At 47.1% G+C, this 19508-nt stretch overlaps 1 long non-coding RNA gene across 3 annotated transcripts in view; it reads left to right on the top strand.

The window, feature by feature from the left end:
- Nucleotides 1–10779: 10779 nt before the first annotated feature.
- LOC147582427 (uncharacterized) overlaps nt 10780–19508 on the top strand; it is a 34312-nt gene continuing 25583 nt past the window's right edge. Inside the window, exons 1-5 of one of the 3 annotated variants that reach the window (XR_015249090.1) lie at nt 10780–11453; nt 13237–13700; nt 14605–14746; nt 16697–16921; nt 19126–19248. This is a non-coding gene — a long non-coding RNA (uncharacterized LOC147582427). The remainder of the gene's footprint in view (nt 11454–13236; nt 13701–14604; nt 14747–16696; nt 16922–19125; nt 19249–19508) is intronic. The other 2 variants (XR_015249091.1, XR_015249092.1) reach the window with 2 other exon arrangements.

Here is a 19508-nt window from a genome sequence, read left to right as displayed (position 1 = left end):
CCATTGTGGGTCAGCAAGGAGGCCCTATACATCATTCTCAGTCAGGGGATCATGCTGAGAAAACAAGTACCACCCAGAACATTGCCAGTCACAATGCAGTTTGAGAGAGAGAATTCTGGAGGGTTTTGCACTTGTAACAAAATGCTCTGACCCAGGAGTGACACGTATCACTTCGGCTCATTAACTAGAGTTATGTATATGGTCCCACTCCATCACAGGGATCCAGGAAATGCAATCTTAGTATATGAGAAGAGGAGAAAGCCATAAATATTTAGCAAACAACACTAACGACTAATGGGTTCTTTCCTTTTATTTACACACATTGGCTTGGTCCAGGGGCATCAGAGATATCCAGGCCATCATCGCATTAAGTGAAGAGTAAGTATTTTAAGAACATGGAATCCCCAGGCTGGCTTAACTGGAGAATAGAAATAACTCATTGCACCCAGGAATTTTAACATAAATGGAAACATTTCAGTAATATCTAGTTTAGGATAATCTGCGCACATAGGTGATACTGGGACATTTCTCTCAATTGCAAATGACTCATGATCAGTGTGGCTCCCAAAGCTGGCTGATCTTCAGAATCACCTGGGAAACAAACAAAGATGGAAATGTCTGGGTGTCTCCCCTAAGAATTCTTATTCAATATATGCTGGAATGTGCCCTAAGAATCTATGTACCTAACCCCTGGACTCCAGGGATTCTTATGATCATTAGGTTTGGTAACTTTCGCTGAAGACATTCAAGTCCAGCAGTCCTCATGCAAGGTAATGCACCAGCCTTTCCAATGTCACAGACCACTGAGACTGGTGAGCCATCAGGCGACCCAAAGGAAGTCACGAGCGCCAATAAAATAGAGTGAAAGAAACACTGACTGAGGGTCATAACACCTACTACTTGGTTCTTGTTCTGATTATCTGTTGCTGCACAGCAAACCAGCCCAAAACCTAGTGGCTTAAAATACCAACAAGCATTTCATTTGCTCAAGATCCGCATTTGGGGCAGGGGTCTGCAGAGATGGCTGTTTCTGTTCCATGTGTTTCCAGGAAGGAGTGCTTGCCTGGAGCTATAGGATCCACTACCAAGTTGGCCACAAAATATGGAGTGTCAGCAGGGGCTGTTGACCAGGGACCCCAATTCCTCTCTCTGTGTGTCTCTAGGGTGCTACTTGGACTTCCTCCCAGCATGGCATCTGGATTCCAAAAGTCCATGTTTACAGAGTAGGAAGTAGAAGCAACCGGTCTCTTAAGTAAGGCCTGAGTCCAGAAACTGGTACCATGTCACTTAGACAGCTTTCTGTTAGCTAAGTGGTCACAGAACCTGCCCAGATTCCAGGGGAGGGATACAGTTCTGCTCTCAGTGGGAGCAGTGTCAAAGAATTTGCAGCCATCTTTAATCTGCCACAGTCCTCGATATGCCTTTTGGGCCTCAGGCTTCTCACCTGTGAAATCAAAGAGTCAAACTGGATTATCTTTGAGGGCCTTGCCAACCCCCAAAGGCGATGAGTCACTGGATCTGCTGCATAATTTGCTGACTGACGAAGAAGCCCAGTCTGCAGGGCCATGCCCTTTGTAAACCAGCATGCATGCGGTGACAGTTTAACAGAGCCTGACAGACATGCAGAGCTCACAGGGCAGCAATGACCCTGGGCGCCGAGGCCCCTCTGCATTTCCCACTAGACTCTGCTGTTTTTCTTCCCAAAGCCAAAATTGTATCCTAATTCCTGGAACCTGACAGCAGCTGTCCTGAGGGCTTCCTAACCATCCACGTCATTCTTGCCCCATCTCTTGGGCAATAATTCCTAAGTTAAGCATGCAGTAAATGAACAAGAAATCTCGACGGGAGATCGGCAAAACTCACAAACACAACAAAGGGCTCGGTAGGTGGGCCCTAGTCCCAGACAATCTGGGTTCAAACACCTCCGGGACCACATTCTAGCTGCGAGCACTTGGATAATGTGATTTCATCATTTTAAGTTTGGTTTATGTTTTAAAATGGTGATATAGATAGCACCTATCTCAAAGAGTTGTTGCAAGACTTACTTGAAATAATACATATTAAACACTTAGCACAGAGCCTGATCCATAGCAAACACTTGAGAAATATTAGCCATTGTTTTTATTAAGTCATAATGCAAATAGACACTCTAGTCATGGTTTGCCATACATTTTCCAGAGCCGGAGAAGATGGGTCTTACTAGAATGAGCAATGTTAGCCCAGCACTGCCGGTCTACAGTTGGCCTGGCCACTGGTCACCAGAGCCCCATGGGGGAAAAGAAAAGGTGACCATGCAAACATCTCTCTCCTGCTCACCCAGCATCTGTGGGTGGAGAGTCCACATTGGCTGAGCATTGCTGACCCACTGACTCCAGATCCCAGTGTGGACACTCATCTCACATCCTAGGCCACCCAGAGCCTGGAGATATTTGTTGAGTGTCTACCAGATGGCAGAGCCTCCAACAGGGAACAACCCAGCCAAGGAGGACCCAGCCCTCCTGGAAGAGCACGTTCTATTGTTTACTATATTTTAAAGGCACACCTTTCAGAAGTCCTCGGCTCAGTCACTGGAGACCGCCCTGACTCTCAGTCTCACATTGAAGAATCTGCAGCTTTCTCTGATACCCAAAAGCTGGCTTTGCAGACTCTCTTACGGGTGAGTGGGTGTGTGCGATGGGAGGGGAAAGACTGTGTACACTCTAGACAACACTTTTATGGCCATATGGGAATATTTTGGTGATGCTGTAAAGTGTAATTCCTCAGTGTTATTACAAAACTGCCAGCTCATTTCTGAAGAAATGCAAAACACAAACAAGCCAGCTTTGTTTGCTTTATCAATGCTGTACTGTAGTGCTGGGTTTAGGGAGGCGGCTGCCCCAACAACATCTTGTAATGCCCATGCTGACTCCTTCAGGAGATGGCTCCAGGACTCCACGGCTTCCTAAATAAGGGAAAAAAGGCCATGTCAAATGTGGGGGAGAGATTCAGACATGAAGGAACCAGGCAACAGAAAACACAGTCTGGCACTGCAGGGGGTGATGGTCAGCTCCTGGTAAAGGAAGGGCACAGGCCAGCTCAGTGCCAGCCATGCCCACAGAGTCCCTCACACGCACACCATGCTCTGACCCTTCTTCTCAGTCACCTCCTACATGGGATCCTCTGCCCCCTGCACCTCCTTAAACAGGACCTTCCCCAAGGTTTCTCTTCTCGGGCCGCTCACCTGTTTGCTATGATCACCTCATGCTGGTGTCTTTTGCTGATAGATTCTAAATAAAGATGCATCCCAGACATCTCCCCTGAGCCCTCACTCCCATCTATCCAGAGGCCTCCTGGACCTCTCCACCCAAGGTCCCATGGCCCTTCAAACTCAGTGTTATAGGTTGAATTATGTCCCGCCGCCCCACGGACAAAGGACTGACATCCTAACTCCCAGTACCTATGAATGTGACTTTAAAGGGAAATAGGGTCTTTGCAGATGTAATCAAGTTAAGATGAGGTCACTGGGGTGGGCCCTAATCCAGTATGACTGGTGTCCTTCTATGAAGAGAGAAGTGCAATAGGAAGACACACACAGGGAGAACACCACACGAGGACACAGGCTGAGATGGACCGACGTGGCTACAAACCAAGGACACTAAAGGTTGGAGGCCACCAGCAGAAGCTGGGGAGAGGGAAGGGAGGATCCCACCCAGAGTCTGGGAGCAAGCCCTGCCCACGCCTTCATGAGGACTTCCATCCTCTAGAACTGTGAGACAATTCCAGTTCTGTTGTTTGAAGCCATGCAGTTTATAGAACTTAGCAGCCCTAGGAAAGGAGTAATGTCAACATGGCCCAAACTGAGTTCTCCATTTTCTGCCTTTCTCAGACTTGCTTCTCTTCTGCTAATCTGTGTTGTGATAAAGGAAACAAGCTGCCGAGTCAGAAATTTGAGAGTCCACTTTGACTGCCCCCCACCCCCGTCCTCATGCCAGCCCATCATCAAGTGCCAAGTCACATCAACTTGACCTCCTTTTACTGCATGAGTCTCTGCCCTGGTTCAGCCTGGTGCCTTCACCAGGAGAATATTGTAGTGACCTCCTTCCTGTTTTGCACACTGGACCAATCTCCCTTCATCTGACATCATCTGAGACCCCCCCCCCCCACTTACCCTTCTCATTCCGCTAGTGTGATCTAAAACCCCTCATGTCACACCCCTGCTTAAATCTTCCACAGTTCTTCCCCCTCTAAACTCTAAACTCACAGGCATGGCCTGCAGGGACCTTCATGAATGAGTTGGTTCCAGTATAACTGCCTCCATTTGTCTTCTTTCATATGATCCTTTTACCCAACCTTGAACTTGATGCTCAAGCAATATTAAATCACTTAAAGCTTTCAGAATATGCCTTCATGTCCTTGCAGGGGCTGGTCCTAGTGCCAGAAACATCACACCATCCTCTTATTTCCTGGTAAACGTCTGTTCATTCTTCACATCTTTGATTAGATATTTCCTCACTTGTGAAACCTTCCAGACTTCCCCCAGGCAATTTGGGGTAGTCTGTGTTCCCTTGGTCCTATAACGATAATTATCTTCTTGTATTATAACTGGGCTATTTACAGGCCTGTCTCTCTACCATGCAATTTTGAGGGCACAGACTATGTTTTCTTCTTGGTATTTCTAATGCTTCATGTTCCTTCATTCATTTCATCCTTCTTTCCTTTATTCGTTTGACAAACATTTATTGTATTTAGCACCTACAATGAGCTACACAAGGCACTAGGGACACCATGACAAATGCTACTCCTGCCCTCTTGGTAATTACCATCCATTGGGGGAGAACACTAAGCTAGAAGGTGATTGAGGGGGGAGGCCCACAATCCCTATAGCCCACAGGGATATAGGTACAAGGAGCTATTGGAATAGGTAGGTGGATACTTTGCCCAGCCCATGGGAAGGAGGTCTATGGTGAGAACAGAATGTGGTCAAGAATGCTTCTGGGAATGCACAGCTGGAAAACAGAGGGGAAAAAAGCAAAACAAAAGGAAAAGAGGCTGGTACTGTATATGGACACCAGATCCCAGGGGCCTTGTAAGTCTGTTAAAGAGAGTGGACTTTATCCTGAGGGCCCGATGAGTCATAGAAGTGTTTTAAACACTTTGTCCTTTTTTCCCTTTAAAATTGCCTTTATCCAATTGCTTTTAATTTAAAAAGCAAAAACGTGATTCTTGTAATAAGCATAAAGGCCAAAAATACAGAAACAAGAAGTTAAAAATCTTTCCATCTCATGCCTCCGCCTTGAGGTAGCACATGCTGTTAAGACATGCTTCTCGACACTGGGACAAACACACGCAAACACAATATGGGCATGTACATTCAGTTGCATCTGCTTATTTGAATTTTTTATGAAAAGGGATCATAGCGTACACACTTTCCGCAACTTGCTCTTGCACTTAATATATTAGCATCTCTCTACATGAGTATGTTGATAAATCTAACTCTTTGTGATAGCTACATAATATCCCATAGCATGGAGACACCATGTTTATTCAGTTATTTTATTGTTGATAGATAACTATGCATTGCCCAATATTTTGCAACAGCAAAGAGTGCTTCTGTAAACATTCATGTGCGTATATTCTTGGGTAGGGGTGTTTTTACATCTACTGGAATAACTGCCCCCAATGGGTTTGCTGAGTCAATGGTGGCACTTTAAACTTTAAAAAGCATCGCCAGATTATTTTTCCTGGAGGTTTCAGTGGTTTGTACTTCTGCCAGCAAGGTATGAAGGCATTCATCCTCCTACATTCTCTCAAGCACAAGATGTTACTGGTGGTGTTAATTTTTGCCAATCTGACAAATAAATCATTAAATTTGATAAAATAAAATCATTAAATTTGAACTTCCTTTTGACCAATCCTTTTCAGCTCCACTTTAATCTTTATTTTCTCTATAATTCTCTGTGATTATAATTAAATCTCTATAATTCTCTGTGAATTGCCTGTTCATGTTTTCCCCTACATTCTTATTGCCTTTTGCCATTTTATTACCAGTTTATATGAGCTTTGGGTAAATTAAGGATAACGTCTTCTCATATGTGCAGCCCAGGTTTATCTGAATCTATAGTTTGTCATTTGACTTTCCTAATGGTGTTTTTTTTTTTTTTCCTTAAAATTTGAAAAAAAAATATGTAGGCATGTGTCCTTTTTTCTCTCCCTTCAGTTTTGGGGATTTCTACAATTGTTAAAAATATCCCTTCTACTCCAAAGTTATACAAATTTGTAAATTTGGAAAGTGAATTTTCCACTAAATTTTTTTCAAATACTTTATGTGCTTATTTGTTTACTTAGAGTTATATCTTTAACCCAAACCCATCTGAGATTTATTGCTGCATACGGTATGAGGTAGTAGCTACCTTGCTTTTTTTCTCCCAGAATGAGAGCCAATTAGGTCAACATCATTTCTTGAATCAATCATAATTTTCCCACTGAATTGAAATGTCACCTTTATCCAATTTTAAGTATGGCAACACACTACGTTCATTCCCGACATCAAGCCTATTCCACTGAGTTATTTATTCAGGTGCCAAAATACATTTTCTCGATGACAATCACTTTATCTTAAATTTTAATATTTGGTGAGGTAAATGTCCCCAATTTTCTTTTTCAAAATTGTCACAGCCTACAAGTGCTCTGTTATGATGCCCCACTATAATTACGCTTTTCCATTAAATTCATCTGTGTTTCAAAGAGGTTGTGGTTAAGAGAGTGGCAGCAAATCCTGGATGGTTGCACGAAGGAGCGCCAAGTCACTCACACGGCTTCAGTCCCCGCAGGCACCCTTGCAAGCAGCCCCACATGCCAGTTCCTGCCCACCAGACTACTTGGATGTACCTCAGAACTCTGGACCTTGGCTGCTTTTCTCTCCTGTCCCTCAGGTTCCAGGGATCACTTCACCCAGCTTGTAGGGGCAGCCTGACCCTGCTCTCCCCTGGCAGCTTCGTCCCATGCAAGTGGGGCTGCCTGCTTGGGGCTTTTTCCTTCCCTTCAGGTTCCTGCCAGCTCTAGGCACAAAGGCATAGGGGACCAAACTCCTGCACGGCTAACTCCCTGCTGCTGTAGCTGCCCAGGACATGCTACTTTCCAGCACAAATGCTCTCCTCCCAGCAGATGTTTCCCTGTTTTGCAGACCACCCTTTGATTTCTTCCTGGGGCACCACCCCTGACCCCCCGCCCGGCCCTCCCAGGCACCATCATTCCGGCCGCCTCCTCATAGGCATTGCTGATGGTAGCAGGAGGGTAATAAAATCAGAAACATGGTATTACGGGTTGAACCATGTCCCCTAAAAATTCCCACCTTAAAGTCTAACCCCCAGTACCTGAGAATGTAACTTTATTTGGAATTGGGGTGATGGCAGCTGTAACTGTCATAAGCGTGGACCCTCATCCAATAGGACTGGTATCCTTATAAAAGGGGAAATTTTAGACACAGAGGCACACACACGGGGAGAACGCCATGTGAAGATGAGGACAGAGATTGGGGTGGTCCTGCTAAAAGCCAAGGAATGCCAGAGACTGCCAGCAAACCTCCAGAGGCTAAGAGAGAGGCTTGGAACGGATTGTCCCTCCCAGCCCTCGAAGGAATCAGCCCTGCTGACAGCGTGACCAGGGACTTCTAGCCTCCAGAACTGTTAGGCAATAAACTTCTGTTCCTCGAGCCACCTATTCTGTGGGGCTTTGTGACAGCAGCCCTAGAAAACGAAGAACGCACAGCTGACACAGCCGAAGGCAGGCTGCCTCCCCTCTCTGGTCTTTGCTGGGGTCGGATCACAGCAAGCTCCAAAATGCATTTGGGGCCACAGTGATTCTGGCCCGTAGAGTCTTGGCTCTCACCCGGGGTGGAAGCCCCTCAGGCTGTCCATTGCTACCCTCCTCCTGGACCCCTCCAGAGGCAGGCTGAAGGCTGTGACTTCACAGTAGGGAGTGGAGTTCAAGAGGGGAGTGTTTTGCCTAAGCTTCAGGAGTTCAGCAGGAAACAAGGAGTTAACCACAGCTCCGAAAACTACCCAAGCATGGCATGCTGAGGTTTCTGTGACTTATCCTCTGGTGTCTTCCCACTGTCTCTCTGACTCTCTTGCACAGGATCCTCACTCTGAAATGTGTGCAGATAATCTGTGGTCATTAGGACTGTGTCCAGTCATTCCTCCCGCCACCCCAGGGCCTAGCCCATGGCCTGCCTCAAGTGGATGGTTGCATGGATGGATGGATGGATGGACGGACAGACTGACAAATGGATGGACAAACATTCAAGGGGATTCTTTGAGCTAAACTTTCTGTGGTACATGATTCAACAAAGCAGCTGTGAAGTCATTACCTCAAGGAGCTTCTGGGAACTGAGTAAGCCATTGAGTCCCTGTGGATCCCTATTCTTGCCACATGGACCCTGCATTCTTTCTCATTCTCTATGGACTGAAAATTTCCCAAGTGCTAACCACCACAGCAAGGCTTCCAAGTTCCCTTCTATTAGTGCTCCCTCCTGGCAGCTCTTTACAATACTTCACACAAAGGAGGTTTAAATAGCCTCTGGCAATCTCCCTGGAATTCACAGCCAGCCCCCCAACCCAAAAATCTACCAAAAGCTTCAGACAAAACCTAAGAGGAAACTGCATTTAAAAATGGATCTCTTTCCCTGGCACCTGAACAGCTTCTTTTTAGAAGGCACAAGATCATTTTGAAACAACTGTCCCAGGGAAGATGTGAAGAAGCAAAACAAAATAAAACCCTGAGGCCTATGTGTCATTGTATTCCAGAAACTTCCACAGATGGGAACGGCACTGAGGAGGGTGGCTGCCAGAGAGCCAGGGAGAGACTGCAAGAGACTCTGGGGACTTGAGAACTGGAAAGGGCCAGAACAGTGCCCTGAGCTTGGCCCGACTTGGCTCTTAAAGAGAACCCCACCACTCATTAGCCAGCCCTAAAACCTGCTAAGTGAAAAAGAAAAATAAATGAGCTCATTAAATCCAGAAGGAAGGAAGACCTGGAGGCTTAACCAAGGAAATTCCCAACACCCAGTTAGAAAAACAAAGGGGTGTTGGGCACAATTAGATTCAAAGCCAGGAATAGGGGCTGGCCCCCAAATGAGGGGGGTGAGTCATTCTGTACTACCCTGTAGGGCTGGAAACAGGCGCCTGAAGGGGGAAGCAAGCAGTGCTCAGAGTGTGGCTGGCTGGGATGGTCCCTGTGGTTTACCAATTCAAGTGGTCCAGGTCTGGCCCAACTGGTGGGGAAGTCAGTTGGGAAACACAGGGGGAAGTTCCAGGAGCATGACGAGTTCAACCCATCCTGCGGTAACTGTCTATGACAAATACAGCCTCAGGTTTGGCTTACGAAGGCTGTTCATCACTTCATCCTTTCCTCCCCGTTCATCACCCGCTTACCGAGGACTGACCATCTACATGCAGACACTGCATCACATGCACCTTCATACCTGCCTTGCGCTTGCTCCCACTCTGCTCTCTAGGTTCCTTGCTCCTGGCCCCAGCTTCACCCCCTGACCATGGCCCCCTTTTGAGGGAGATGCCTTCCGATCTCCTTGTTCTTGAGTGGTTGGGGCTCTGATCATTCCTGGCATCTGCTTTGGTCTTGAGTAAAAGAGAATTCCCCTCCTACCAGCCTCTGGGCCTAAACAAACAATGAATAATGCCTTGAATAATGTCTGTTGCACTGGGGCCTCGACAAGAACAATGGGAACACAGATGAGAGAGTGCCTAGCTCCACCTGTGTGTTAGGGGAGCCCTGGGGAAAGAAAGCCTTCTGCGGAGGAGACAAACCTTCCCCAAGTGGAGCAGCGTAGAGGGTGAAAGTAACTCCAAGGAGAGGAGCAGTGGGAGCAAGGACTCAGAGGTGTGAAAGAGGATGCCAGATTAACAAGAACCCATATGCCACCAAGAAAAAGAAGTGGTCATGTTCATTCTGTGTCCTTTGCTCCCACCCACTCTTTCTGCCAGGGACTGTAAGTCAGAATGATTTTCATGGCTGACTCATAGGCAAAGCTATCATTTGTCTAAAACTGAAATTTCATAAGGAACCCTGAAATATGGCAAGATCCACACCCAATTATATTCTCCTTGCCATCCTCTTCCAAAGTAGACACCATTCCCAAGAGGCAGCATAGCATTATGGGACAAGGATGAGTTGTAGGGTCCTAAGATCTGGGTTTGAATCCCAACTCCACTAATAACGAGCTGTGTGACACTGGACTGGTTACTTAACTTCTCTGAGCCACTTCCCTCATCTGTAAAAGGGGGGTAATAAATACCTACCAAATAGCCTGGTCAGGAGGATTAGAAATAACATATGCAAAGTATGTCACCCCCACCCACCCCAGATGCTTTGAGTATAGCCCATGTTCAAAGATGGCAGCCAGTGTTATCCTGGATACTGGGATGTATCATCCCACCCTGGGAGGCCTCTGCTCCCTCGGGTGCCTGGCTCCTATTGAGTAAAGGTAAGGGGTGGTTTAGTCACTGGTGTGATATCCAGCACTCTGTGACTTCCATCTCTGAAAACAACAACAACAACAACAACAGAAACCACTGGGTTCCCCACTCTGCATCTGAATGGAGTCTACCCTTTGCTCTTGCAAGCTTAAAAAACTAATTGCCATGCATGAGCAAGCCCTTGGAATCTAAAGTCACTTAAGTCGGAGAGGTTGTACCTCTGCACCCTTTTCAAATGTGCTCCCAGAGGTCTGCTCTGAAGGTCAGGGCCACAGTGTTCTAGATTTTAAAGCATGTTAGACACAGTTTTACTTTGAGGCAGAGTGACTTACAAGAGGGGTGCCTGCGAGAGATTAAAAGATTACACTTGTCGTCCCCTGCTTTCGTGGGAAAAGTACCAACTTCTCTTTTGGCCTGTAGACTCAGACAAAACCAGCGTGGTGGCCTTCATGGGCTGTTGAGCAGAGGTGGAGGAGAGCAGCAGGGAAGAGATAGGGCATCCTGGACTCCCCTCACGAGTCACCGAGGGTAATTTTCTCAGAAGTCTAGATGGATGCCAGTAAGCCCTCTGTCCAGACAGGGGAGGTGATAGAGCTCGCTTTGTGTTTCCAGTTGAAAACAAAGGCTCGTTAGGATTCGCGGCAGCCTGTGCTGCCCTGGGGCTCCAGGGACCAGCTGGCACCTGGACGGCGGCTGTGAAAAAACACTGGAGGCAGAACTCAGCTGAGTTGCAACCTCGTGAGCTCAAGTGGGGGTCACCCCTAGCTGAGGTTACCGCTGAGGGAATGGGGTCATCCGCCCCGGGAGAACCTGAGCGGCTGCGCGGGGACGCGGACAAAAGCCGCTTTGTGGAGGCGGCGAGTCCTTCAACGGCGCCACCGTGTGGCAGCGCCGGGAAGCGGCAGCGGCGGCGGCGGCGGGCGCCGCGGATTCTGAGGCCGTCTCTCGCACGCCCTGACCTTCTCCCACCTTCTCTGACAGGTGAGGGGGCTGACCTCAAGGAGATGCCCGTTTTCTGCTCAGTAGGTGGAGGTTACTTGCCATGTGTTGGAAAACGAAAGAGATGTGCCCGCTTTTGCACAGCAAGTTTGTGGGCAGTCCTACCCACTTCCATACTCAGTTGAATTTAGTCCCAGCCGATAGCCTCACCTGAAAATTGATGACTCAAAGGCCATTAAAGTGAATGAATAAGGACTGCTTAGATGTTAGTTAGGCTGTCCCGTCCCCGGGTGGTTCCGGGTTCCTGATTCTCAGAACAGACATTTTGTGAGCGAGGGGGGCGAGAGCAGAGGAGCAGTGAACTGAGAGTGTCTGAACTTGACACTCCACCTGCCAGCGTTTTCAGCTACACTGTAACAGAGCTGGCAGATGGGACTTTTCCTGTCGTAGTCTCACCGGGCGCCGCAGAGTTGGGTGTGAGCCAGCTCCCCGTATCTACAATTCAGAGGACATCTCCTGGAGCAGGTTCTGTGATCCCCGAGCCCTGTCCCCTAACTGGGAACACAGAAGGGTCTGTGCAGTGCCTGGAGAGGAGGGGAGGAGCTGTGAAAAGATTTCTCTGGAGGGCACTGTAGCCAAGGGCGCATTTCCGTCTTCGAGGAGTGTTGGGGGGAGGCTTCCTCCCCTCCAGCCTGAGGAGGGGCCTTCCCGGACTGCAGCAGGACATCCCAGTGCGCTGTGTTCCCACAGGGGCAGGGGTGGGGGCTGCAGGGGTGGGGGCTGCAGGGGTGGGGGCCGGGGCCGTGCAAGAGGTGCTCTGATTGCTGAGGCGTCCAGGGCAGCAGCACAGGACAGAAGAGGCTGCAAGTGACAGCTGCTGTCCCGGGACTCATCAGTGAGGATCTGCGAGGGCTTCCCAGACTTGGAAGAACCCGGCCAGGGAGGTTTTTAAACTCTGCCAGCGAGCAGAGTCTGGGAGGCCGAGGGGACCCCAGCAGTGAGATTCCATGCGCGGTGGGCCACCCACCAGCCAGGGGCGCAGGAGAACATCAAAAGGGATGGAACACACTGCCCACATCACGGGGGCTGTGGTCCGAGGGAGATGCAGAGGGTCTCTGAAGAGTCCCTGCAGGTGGCACAAGGGGGAAGATTCCGCTTCAGGTACCTGCCTCCTGAGGAGGATCCCTCAGACACAGTCCCACCACCAGAGACCCTAATTACCTCACCACCACCACCAACCCCCCTCCACCCCCGATTGCCAACCTTCATTAGCAAGTCGTGGGGACAGAAACCGAGAAAGTTAGAAGCTGACCACCTGCCTCTTAGACAGCAGGTTTTCACCAACCTGCTGCTATAGCTAGGAGGAGGGAGCAAGATTAAATGCTAATTTCTATCTTGATTTTTTTTATTATTATTACACAGATCAGCCTTTCTAATTATTTGAGTGAGACTGTTCGCAACTGAAGTGATTGCAAGACTGTTATGGTCCGAGTGAGAGTGGAAAAGTCAAGGGTCCCAGGCAAATTTTAAAAGGTGGTAGAGCAAAAATAAACATATATTTTGATTATGTCCCACTTGGGTTTGTTCAACATAGAAGTTGCAATATATGCAACAAATCATTGCCGGGCACTCCGTCTGCATCACTCCCTGCTGAGGAGCTAAATCTTCTACCCTCCAGAGCCTGCTAGAGAAAGTTTAGTGTCTCCACTGTGACCCTTAGTGGGAACAGGAAGTAGCCCACACGCTGGGGATCACGGCAGACTGGGTGCTCTTGAGTTCAGAGATCTGAGGTGCTCCCCCTCTCTCTCTTCCTCTCTTCATTGAGGACTCCATGGTGACGGCCTGCCCCATGAGGCTCTGCCCAGCTCTTAGAGGACACCACTCCAGGGGCTGCCCCAAACCTGGTGATGCTCTTCAGGGCCTGGGGAGGAGGCTGAAGAGGCAGTTCTGGGCCTGAACTTCCCTGATTCTCCCTGTCACAGCGGTTCTCAGCTCTCTCTCTCTCTGCCCCATCGCCATCCCCAAACCATCTGTGAGGTACCAACTCTTCCCCCAATGACTCACATCCCACCTCTGCCCCTGAGCAGCCCCCCACCCAACATCCAGTCTTCTCAGGACTGCAACCTGCCTCCACAGTCATCTCCCTGTTGCTGTCGTGTTTCCAGGGACAGACCAATCAACAGTAACCATCGTCTGCAATCCCTTTCCCTTCCTCCTCACATCCTGTCCCTGCCTAGAAGTGGGACAATGTTGTGATCCTCGTTTTACAGGTGACGGAGGCCCATCACGGTAGGCCATGACGTGGGTACTGAGTAGCGGTGTCAGAACTAGAAGGGATGTCTCTGGTAGAGACTCTTGGGGGAAGTGACCTTTGAGCTGAAACTTAAAGAATGAATCAGAGTTAGCCAGATGAAGAGGAAGATGGGATTGGGAAGGCCATTTCAGGGTGGAGTATGCTTGCAGGCAAGGAACCAAGAAAGATCATGAGTGATCACATACTGTAATTTCTTCACTAAGTCCTTTGATGCCTCCTCACTGGGTGTGGCAGAAAGGCTGAGTCTGTCTCTGTAGAAAGCCCTGTTCGCTCTCCAGCCTTGGCTGCACCTCCAGCAGACTCCCAGCACTCCGGGTGCCATGTACTTCTCTCTGTGTACTTCTCATGATTTCACCCTTGGTGCCTTTGCACAAGCATCTCCCCCTTGCTTCCTGGCAAGATTCAGCTCAAACGTCAGCTGCTCTGTAGAGCTTTTTGACCTCCATCGACACAGTTGTACTTGCTTCCCTCAGACCTACACACACGGCCCTCACATGTGCATTTGTAGATTTGCCGTTGGCCCAGCGACTGTGCAAAAGGTCTTCACAGGTAAGGTCTGCGTGTTTCCATATGTATCCCCAGTGCCTGCAATACATCTGGCACAAAGTTGGTAATCAAGCAACTGGGAGAGGGTGAAGAAAAGGGGAAGAGGGGGAAGAAGTAGCCAAGGTGTGTTGATTTCAAGGTCACACCATTGGGAGTCTTTAAAGTACTCATGTCTATGTTGGAGCTCAGAGAATCTTGTAAGGCTTCATTAGGATATAAGCACACCACACTTTTGTGGCCACAAATTTCATTGTCAAAACAAGATAAAGTGACGTCGGAATATTTTATATTTGTTTGTTTCTTTTTTTAAAACAGGGTTATATTCCATTTCAGGTTCTACTCCCATAACGAACTCATCCTCAGGAAGATCACCAGTCTGGTGCCTTCACACACCCACCTGTTCCCAGGGGCCACTTCAGCCCGGCTCTGAGATTTCACTGCATACAACCCACGTCTACATTTAAGGTTTCAAAGGGTACTTCTGCTTATTTGTTCTTCTTGCAAAATACCCAGACTAGTTTTCAGAATCTCAGTTAAATCTAAGGCAAATAACTTATAAGAAAGGCAAGGGTGGGTCACTGAGTAATTATTACTTGATTTGTCCCCAGCTTGCTTGTATCTCGGCCCCATTCTCCAGCTCAGCTTGGCATAGCTTCTGAGTTGTTCAGTAAATGGCCCTAATGTCCACCAGCAGGGTAGCAGCCAAATGAATTGTGGTGCAACTATGAGATTTAACACTCGGCAAACATTAAGAATGTGTTGAATGTGCATGTGTGTTGACACAGGAGAATGTTCCTGACTTCTCGTTGGGTTGATATATACACTGTTCTTTATGCAGACAAAAAGGATCTGAAATATGTAAACCAAAATATTATTTGTGTTTCTGTAATTTTCAGAATTTTAATAATGAACTCAAATTGTGAAAAGTAATAATTTTAAAAATTTAAACTTAATGATCAAAGTAAAAAGATTAAATGTATATTATAGTTTATGCTGGGTCCCATGTGTCTTACAAGGTATTATATTACAAGGGAGGTTTTACTCCCCAGGCCTTTCAGGAGGCCTATATTCCCCAGATGTTGTCATCTGGCAAGGTGCCACTCCTATTTCAAGACTGAGTTCAGTTGCTCCACTTCTGGGGACTCTTCCTGGGGACTGTATAAGACTCTTCCAGGTCTGTATAAGTGCCATTTCTGACCATTCCCCCAGGCCACTGGGCCAGCTCTTACCCCAGCAACCATTACATGTAATGGCCTTCTCATAGCACTCCCTGAGCCCTTGTGAGGGGATTATTCAGCTCCTTATCCCTGGGTCTACTTGGCACAGTGAATAATGGATGACCCAGGGGTACTTGGGTGGCTCAGTCAGTTAAGCACCCAACTCTTGATTTTGGCTCAGGTCATGATCCCAGGGTTGTGGGACTGAGCCCTGTGTCAGACTCTGTGCTGAGCATGGGGCCTGGTTGAGATTCTCTCCCCACCCCACCTTCTCTCTCTCAGAAAAAAAAAAAAAAAGAATAACAGACAACCCAATACATTATTGATGTGTGATGTTGAGCATGTCATTGATTTTCTATAAATCTCAGTGTCCTCATCATTAAAATGGGGATCAATGTGCCCATCGCACATTGGTAAGGATTAAAGCAATGCTTTGTGCACTGAAAAGCATGGCAGAGCTCAGTGGGCCTCACAAAGGAGGGCATATTTGACAATCAGAACCCGGAGTCCACACCACAACCCATGCTGCGGGCTGTTGGCTAGTGAGACAATTCCATTAAAAAATCACTTTCTGCAAGCAGTGAAGGGGAGTTTGTCTATGTGTTTTTGTTTTGTTGTGTTAAGTGAGAATATGGTGGTCCTGTAGCCTCCAGCCCTCTTGCAAGCTCTCCACCAGAGGGCAGTCTAAACAGAGCCAAAACGTAGGCCTTCCAGAGCCTGGAAGGACATGGTTTGCAGAACCATGATCTTCCCATAGCTAGAGTATGGTTTTGAGCAACACAACTATTTTCTTTTTGTTATTTTGAATGGAAAGTCTTCTAACCTGTGTCACAACTCAACACAACACTACAAGCAGACTTTTATAACCATTTCATGTCATTATGCTTGCTATGTTTTCTTTTAGGTATTAACATCATGTACAGGGGCGCCTGGGTGGTGCAGCCGGTTAAGCGTCCGGCTTCAGCCAGGTCACGATCTCGCGGTCCGTGAGTTTGAGCCCCGCGTCAGGCTCTGGGCTGATGGCTCGGAGCCTGGAGCCTGTTTCCGATTCTGTGTCTCCCTCTCTCTCTGCCCCTCCCCCGTTCATGCTCTGTCTCTCTCTGTCCCAAAAAAAATAAATAAAAACATTGAAAAAAAAAAAAAAAAAAAAACATCATGTACAAATAGTAATGATAGTTAACACTGATTTGGGCCTTACTGTGTTGCAGACACCATTCTGCATATTGTGCATGTATTTGCTCATCATGTCTTCAGAGCAGTTATAGGAGATGGGTGCTATTACTATCCCCATTTTCCATATGAGGAAACTGAGACCCAAAGTCACAAGGCACAGCATATGAACCCTAGTACTGTGGCTCTGGAGCCCACATGCTGGGCACTATACTACAGCTGTCCAGCAACACTCCACAAAAGGCACAGGATGGAGAGAAGAGGTGGGTGTGGACTGTGCATCCATTTCTTATTCCATTATGAAATGAACACATACGTAGTTTTTTTAAAAACTCATTTTTTAAGTTTTAATTTGTAATGTTTATTTTTGAGAGAGAGAGAGAGACAGAATGTGAATGGGGGAGGAGCAGAGAGAGAGAGGGAGACACAGAATGGGAAAAGACGTTTGCAAATGACGTATCAGTTAAAGGGTTAGTATCCAAAATCTATAAAGAACTTATCAAACTCAACACCCAGTGAACAAATAATCCAGTGAAGAAATGGGCAGAAGACATGAATAGACACTTTTCCAAAGAAGACATCCAGATGGCTAACAGACATATGAAAAGATGCTCAACATCGCTCATCATCAGGGAAATACAAATCAAAGCCACAATGAGATGCCACATCATAGCTGTCAGAATGGCTAAAATGAACAATCAGGAGACAACAGATGTTGGCGGGAATGTGGAGAAAGGGAAGCACTTCTGCACTGCTGGTGAGAGTGCAAACTGGTGCAGCCACTCTGGAGAATAGTATAGAGGTTCCCCACAAAATTAAAAATAGAGCTACCCCACAAATCAGCAATTGTACTACTAGGTATTTATCCAAAGGAAACAAAAATGCTGATTCGAAGGGGCACATACACCCCAATGTTTATAGCAGCACTATCAACAATAGCCGAATTATGGAAAGAGCCGAAATGTCCATTGACTGATGAACAGATAAAGAAGATGTAATATATATACAATGGAATATTGCTTGGCAATCAAAAAGAATGAAATCTTGCCATTTGCAACAACATGGATGGCACTAGAATGTATCATGCTAAGCAAAATAACTCAGAGAAAGATAAAAATCACATGATTTCACTTATATTTGGAATTTAAGAAAGAAAACAGATGAACATGGGTGAAGGGAAGGAAAAATAAGATAAAAACAGAGAGGGAGGCAAACCATAAGGGACTCTTAAATACGGAGAACAAACTGAGGGTTGCTGGAAGGGTGTTGGGTGGGGGGGATGGGCTAAATGCGTGGTGGGCATTAAGGAGGGCACTTGTTGGGACGAGCACTCGGTGTGGTATGTAAGTGATAAATCACTAAATTCTACTCTAAAGGAGGAGGAGGAGGAGGAGGAGGAGGAGGAGGAGGAGGAGGAGGAAGTAATGGGAAGGAAAATAGTATCCTTGCCTTCAGGGATTCACAATGGTATAATTAGATTATGAACTCTAAAAACTTTAATTTAGATGAGATGACAGAGATTTCACTAATATTCTACTAGAGGGCTTGCGCAGATATAACCATGTTGACAACTACTTTGAGAATTCCTAGTTCTGTTCTAGCTATTGCCCTTCTCAGTAAAGACAGATAGTGCAGGTTAGGGAATATCATGTTCTGAGGACTAGAGGGGCAGAATGAACAGAATACATAGGCCAAATAAGATGAGGTCTTCCTTAAGTTTGAATGGATGCAGGTGTTTCTTACTATCCTAAATTATGATTTCTCTCTTTAATGTTTATGTGCAAGAATCAAGAGGCTTCATGATTTGGCACATTTATTAATTTGCTATAAAATACCAGCGTTATCTTTGGGCTCTTAACCCATGGGATGGCAATCTATAGCCCATGGGCCAAATCTGGCCTGCCTTCTATTTTGTTTTTAATTTTTTTAATGTATATTTATTTATTTTGAGAGAGAGAGATCAATTGCTTGAGCAGGTGAGGGGCAGAGAAAGAGAGGGAGACAGATAATCCCAAGCAGGCTCCACACTGTCAGAGCCCACACAGGACTGGATCCCACAAACCATCATGACCTGAGCTGAAATCAAGAGTCAGACACTTAAATGACTGAGCCACCCATGTGCCCCTCCTGCCCCTGTTTTCACACGGTCCATGTGTGTTAACCATGTCTTTTATTTTCTGTATTCTGATGCTCTGACACCTGGACCCTGGCCTTCCCTGAATTAGTCAATTCTTAAAGATGTATGAGCACACTGTTCAAATACAAACCAACCAGTCTAGAGCCCACACACCCAACCATCCCCTTTATTGGGCTCTCACACTCCAGGCCACTATCCACCTGCCCTAATCCCCCCAGGGCCAGGTACTAGATAACCAGGGACAGACCCTATGCCCCAGAGCCTGCTGAAATTATTCAAACTAGCCAATCCTAAGCATGCTTACCCTGACTCACTCATTCCTTCCCACAGAAACCAGAAAAAAGGGATTTTGCCTGCAATTTCTCCCTGTTCTCTGGAGTGACCCTAGTGTTTCCTGTGTGCTCTCCCCTCCCCCCATCCCTTGACATGATGGACCCTTTCCTCTTGGGAACTGTGAGTAACAAACTGTCTTTTTAGTGGCAGTCATCTGATGTGTAGACCTTACTAGACCTCATATTTTCTATTAACTGGTATATTTTAGGAGCGCCTGGGTGACTTAGTGGGTAAATCATCTGACTGTTAGTTTCGGTTCAGGTCATGATCTCATGGTTCATGAGTTCGAGCCCCGCATTGGGCTCTGTGCTGACAGTGAGGAGCCTGGTCAGGATTCTCTGTCTCCCTCTCTCTCTTCCCCTTCCCCACTCACACTCTCT

Source organism: Puma concolor, chromosome A3 (genome assembly GCF_028749965.1).
Source record: "Puma concolor isolate L17-30 chromosome A3, mPumCon1.1.hap2, whole genome shotgun sequence".
Lineage (NCBI taxonomy): Eukaryota > Metazoa > Chordata > Mammalia > Carnivora > Felidae > Puma > Puma concolor.
The sequence above is the reverse complement of the archived record's forward strand: the minus strand, read 5'-3'. Positions and strand labels throughout refer to the sequence as shown.